This window comes from Cetorhinus maximus, chromosome 6 (genome assembly GCF_964194155.1).
Source record: "Cetorhinus maximus chromosome 6, sCetMax3.hap1.1, whole genome shotgun sequence".
Taxonomy (NCBI): domain Eukaryota; kingdom Metazoa; phylum Chordata; class Chondrichthyes; order Lamniformes; family Cetorhinidae; genus Cetorhinus; species Cetorhinus maximus.
Window position 1 is genome coordinate 62,583,332 of NC_135884.1, and position 6,000 is coordinate 62,589,331.

Consider the following 6,000-nt stretch of genomic DNA (forward strand, 5'->3'; position numbering starts at 1 on the left):
AAGGGGGAAAAACTGGACATAACACGTCAAATGCGGTCTTACCAAATCCCTATTGTTGCCTTTGCATTGCTGTCTTAGTTTTGACAGAAATGGTTTGGGTAAACAGTGTGAGACCCTTTTTGTCATTGCGCGAGACCTCCTGACAATGTGTTCAAGCTTTGAGGAAGCATTCAATGACCACTTTCAAATCTTCCTCAATATCCATTGACTTTAGCTATCATCCCCTTCTTATATTTTATACCTTCACAAAGTGCAGATAAGTACAACTGCACTCTTAGCTGCATTAAAAGCCATTTGCTTATCCTGTTCCCCAATCCACTTGCAGTTAATTATTCTCTTCTTGCAAACAGACACTGTTGCACAACATTCAAAGTAAGTTTTCATTTCATTGCTTTTAAAAATATAGAATTTGCAGCACAGAAAGCCATTTTGGTGTTTATTCCTGTACTTACCCGACACCTGCATGGAGATTCCCTGCCTGTCTGCAAACCCGCCTGGGTTAAGCTAATAAGTGGATGGGATCAACCCAACCCAATGCCACTTCCTAAGGTTTAATCCACCCCCACCCCCCACACGCCCCCCGACCCACCTACCCCCCAATGTACAAATCCACCTCCTCCTTGGCAGCTGAAATTCTGCCCAATGTCTTACTTTGTATGGTTTTGGTCTCAAAGAATGGAAGATGATGATGAACAATTCTCCCATCTGAAAACCATTTTGATTTTAGAATCAGAAGTAAATAAGTAACATATGAGGAACAAAGAAATGGCTGACCAACTAAATACACACTTTGATTCTGTCTTCACAAAGGAGGACACAAATAACATACCAGAAATATTGGGGAACACAGGGTTTAGTGAGAGGGTGGAACTGAAAGAATCAGTATTAGTAGGCAAATGGTGCTGGGGAAATTGATGGTATTGAAGGCCGATAAATCCCCAGGGCCTGATAATCCACATCCCAGAGTATTTAAGGAAGTGGCCCTATGAATAGTGGGCTGAATTTTCCCCCCCGTTGGGGGGGAGGTTGATGGGCGGGCGCGTATGGGCGCACTTCCATTCGGTGCCCCTGATCGGAGGCGCGGCGCCGTTTTACGTGGGCGGGTCAATTAAGGCCCGCCCAGCGTGACGTCCACATAGAAGCACTATGCACTCCCTGTGCGGGTGGGGGGATTCCCTAAATCGAGAGTGCACTCTTTCGTGCATGCGCACAAGAGAGCACACTCATCTCCCTGAGGCTAAGTGCTGCCTCAGGGAGATCGGCTCTAAACGTGAAAAAGACAAAAATAGAGAAAATAAAATTTCCCTAACATGTCTCCTCATGTGACAATGTCACATGAGTTGGAACATGTCCATAATTTTCACAAAGTCTTTATTAAAAATTTTTCAAGTCTACATGAAACCTCATCCTGCCCATGCATGAGGTTTCAGGCTTTTTCTAGTTCCCGCCGGGGCTCCTGGCCTGCCCGCCAACAATTGGCCATTGGCCTCAATTGGCCATTGACAGGTCGGCGGGCCCGCAGCTGATTTTGCTGCACTCCCGCCTTCCTGAAAATTTAAATCAGGCGTGGTGACTTCGGGAGCCCCGCCCCCCCACTCGCCGACTCGTAAAATTCTGCCCAGTGGATGCATTGGTGTAGGGTAACTAATGTCACCCCACTATTTAAAAAGGGAGGTAGAGAAAAAACAGGGAATCATAGACCAGTCAGCCTTATGTTGGTAGTGGGGAAAATTCTAGAGTCCATTATAAAAGATTTAATAGCTGAGCACTTGGAAAACAGTGGCAGAATCGGACAGAGTCAGCATGGATTTATTAAAGGGAAATCATGCTTGACAAATCTCCTGGAATTTTTTGAGGAAGTAACTAGTAGAGTTGAGGAGGGGGAGCCAGTGGATGTGGTTTGTTTGGACTTTCAGAAGGCTTTTGGCAAAGTCCCACATAAGAGATTAACGTGTAAAATTAAAGCGCATGGGATTGGGGGTAATGTATTGAGCTGGATAGAAAACTGGTAGGCAGACAGGAAACAAAGAGTAGGAATAAATTTTCCGAATGGCAGGCAGTGACTAGTGGGATGCCGCAGGGATCGGTGCTGGGATCCCAGTTATTCACAATATATATTAATGATTTAGATGAGGGAACAAAACGTAATATCTCCAAATTTGCAGATGACACAAAGCTGGGTGGGAAAGTGAGCTGTGAGGAGGATGCAGAGATGCTTCAGTGTGATTTGGACAAAGTGAACGAGTGGGCAAATGCATGGCAAATGCAGTATAATGTGGATAAATGTGAGGTTATCCACTTTGGTAGCAAAAAACAGGAAGGCAGATTATTATCTGAATGGTTATAAATTGAGAGAGGGGAATGTGCAACAAGACCTGGGTGCCCTCATACTCCAGTCGCTGAAGGTAAGCGTGCAGGTGCAGCAGGTGGTAAAGAAGGCAAATGGTATGTTGGCCTTCATAGCGAGAGGAGAAGGAATGTCTTGCTGTAAATATACGGGGCCTTAGTGAGACCACACCTGGAATATTGTGTGCAGTTTTGGTCTCCTTATCTGAGGAATGGTGTTCTTGCTATAGAGGGAGTGCAGCAAAGGTTTACCAGACTGATTCCTAGGATGGCGGGACTGACATATGAGGAGACATTGAGTCGGTTAGGATTATATTCGCTGGAGTTCAGAAGAATGAGGGGGGATTTCATAGAAACCTATAAAATTCTAACAGGACTAGACCTGGTAGATGCAGGAAGGATGTTCCCAATGGTGGGGGAGTCCAGAACCAGGGGTCACAGTCTAAGGATAGGGGGTAGACCATTTAGGACTGAGATGAGGAGAAATTTCTTCACCCAGAGAGTGGTGAGCCTGTGGAATTCGCTACCACAGAAAGTAGTTGAGGCCAAAACATTGTAAGTTTTCAAGAAGGAGTTAGATATAGCTCTTGGGGCAAAAGGGATCAAAGGATATGGGGAGAAAACAGGAGCAGGTTATTGAATTGGATGATGAGCCATGATCATAATGAATGGTGGAGCAGGCTCAAAGGGCCAAATGGCCTATTCCTGCTCCTATTTTCTATGTTTCTATGTTTCTATATCATATTGCAGCAAGGCATTTTACTGAGTAACCATTTAATATTGGTGACAGCAGTCTCTGGTGAGTTGGAAACCATTGCATTGTTACAAGCCAGCTTGGCTGGATCAGCCTGATGGTCCAATACAGAAACAGTAGAATAGATTTCCAGATTGATTAAGAAATAGCTTTTCATTTATTATTCATTCATGGAATGTGGGCTTCGCTGGCTGGGCCAGCATTTATTGCCTATCCCTAGTTGCCCTTGAGAAGGTGTTGGTGAACCGCCTTCTTGAATGGCTGCAGTCCATGTGGTGTAGATTCACCCACAGTGCTGTTAGGGAGGGAGTTCCAAGATTTTGACCCAGCGACAGTGAAGGAATGGCAGTATATTTCCAAGTCAGGATGGTAAGTGACTTGGAGGGGAACTTCCAGGTGGTGCTGTTCCCATCTATCTGCTGCCCTTGTCCTTATAGATGCTAGTGGCCGTGGGTTTGGAAGGTGGTGTCGAAGGAGCCTTGGTGAATTCCTACAATGTACCTTGTAGATGGTACACACTGCTGCTACTGTGTGTCAATGGTGGAAGGAGTGAATCTTTGTGGATGGGTTGCCAATCAAGTGGGCTGCTTTGTCCTGGATAGTGTCAAGCTTCTTGAGTGTTGTGGGAGCTACATTCATCCAGTCAAGTGGGGCGTATTCCATCACACTCCTGACTTGTGCCTTGTAGATGGTGGACAGGCTTTGGGGAGTCAGGAGGTGGGTTACTCATGGCAGGATTCCTAGCCACTGACCTGCTCTTGGAGCCACAGTGTTTATATGGCTAGTCCAGTTCAGTTTCAGGTCAATGGCTACCCCCAGGATGTTGATATTGAGGGATTCAGTGATGGTAATGCCATTGAACATCAAGGGATGATGGTTAGATTCTCTCTTCTTGGAGATGGTCATTGACTGCCACTTGTGTGGCATGAGTGCTACTTGCCACTTATTAGCCCAAGCCTGGATATTGTCCAGATCTTGCTGCATTTGGACATGGACTGCTTCACTATCTGAGGAGTCGCGAATGGTACTGAACATTGTGCAATCATCAGTGAACTTCCCCACTTCTGAACTTATGATGGAAGGAAGGTCATTGATGAAGCAGCTGAAGATTGTTGGGCCGAGGACACTACCCTGAGGAACTCCTGCATTGATGCCCTGGAACTGAGATGACCTCCAACAACCACAACTATCTTCCTTTGTGCTAGGTATGACTCCAACCAGTGGAGAGTTTTCGCCTTGATTCCCATTGACTCCAGTTTTGCTAGGGCTCCTTGATGCCACACTCAGTCAAATGAGGCCTTGATGTCAAGGGCAGTCACTCTCACCTCAGCTCAGGACTTGACCTGATGACCTGACTTCATTGGGTCCAGAGCCCAGAGGAATCCCAGAGCAACTCCCTCCTGACTGTATACCGCTGTGCTGCCACCTCTGCTGGATCTGTCCTGCCGGTGGGACAGGACATACCCAGGGATGCTGATGGTAGTGTCTGGGATATTACCTGTCAGATATGGTTCCGTGAGGATGACTGTGTCAGGCTGTTGCTTGACTATTCTGTGAGACAGCTCTCCCAATTTTGGCGCTAGCCCCCAGATGTTAGTAAGGAGGACTTTGCAAGGTCGACAGGGCTGAGTTGGTCATTGCCGTTTCGATGCCTATGTCGATGTTGGGTGGCCCATCCAGTATGATTCCTTTTTTTATGACTTTGTAGCGGTTTGCTACAACTGAGTGGCTTGCTAGGCATTTAAGAGTCAACCACATTGCTGTGGGACTTGAGTCACATATAGGCCAGGCCAGGTAAGGACAGTAGATTACTACTAAGATAAAAGCAAAATTTCCTGTTGCAGAAAATTTCCTACCCTAAACACATTCATTAGGGAACCAGATGGGTTTTTACAACAATTGACAGTGGTTGCATAGTAATCATTTGACTTTTAATTCCAGATTTTTATTAAATTCAATTTCCACCGTGGTGGTATTCAAACCCCGGTCCCCAGAACATTCCCCTGGGTCTCTGCATTATTAGCCCAGCAACAATACCATTACTCTAACACCTCCTGAGGTGAGGTGAGGTGAGAAGTGGGCATAAATACTTATCCTCGATCACTACCCATTTCACCCTTCACTTAACATTTCAAGTGGACTTTCAAATATTGCTGGAATGAGAGGCCAGCATCCCTGCTGCCACATCAATGCATCCAGACAGTTTTGCAGGAATAATTTTAACCTGTCCATATGAAATGGGCTTTCAGGTCAGCAGGCAGCTGTGTTATTTAAAGCTTATAAGAAAATTGATTGCTGGTGATTAAAGGCTGATCACAGGCCCAATCAGGCATTTAGTTGAGTGCTAAGAATACTTTCTGCATGAGAGAGGAGGCAAAATAAAAGAACATTATTTTCACAATTATTTATTGGACTTTATGAATTCTGGGAGACAAAGTACAATTTTGTATTTCCTAAACATGTCTTTGATTAATCACAACTTATTCCTAGCAAACTGCTTTACAATATTTCTAAGATCTCTCCATGCATATTGCACCTTGGTATATTTACGAGACAGTGATGGATTAAAGTACATTGTTGGGGCAGTGGAGGGGAGGAGGTTTAGACTATGCCCAACAGGTTCTCTTCCTTTCTGCACAGTAGAAGTTTTAGAGATGTGAAGTGAATCCAAATCAGTTGGAGCACAATTCAGTTACCTGAAAAATTAGAATTGTCTGCCAATTTTAAAAAATTAATTTGCGGAATGGGCATCACTGGTATGATCTGAACTTACTGCCCATCCCTTGTTGCTTTTCCCTGAGTAGGTCCTCTTGAACCACTGCAGTCAGTGAAGTGCTATTTTTTTGTAATTATTTGAAACCTGGGGCAGAATTTTTCGCTCGGCACGCAGACATGCACCC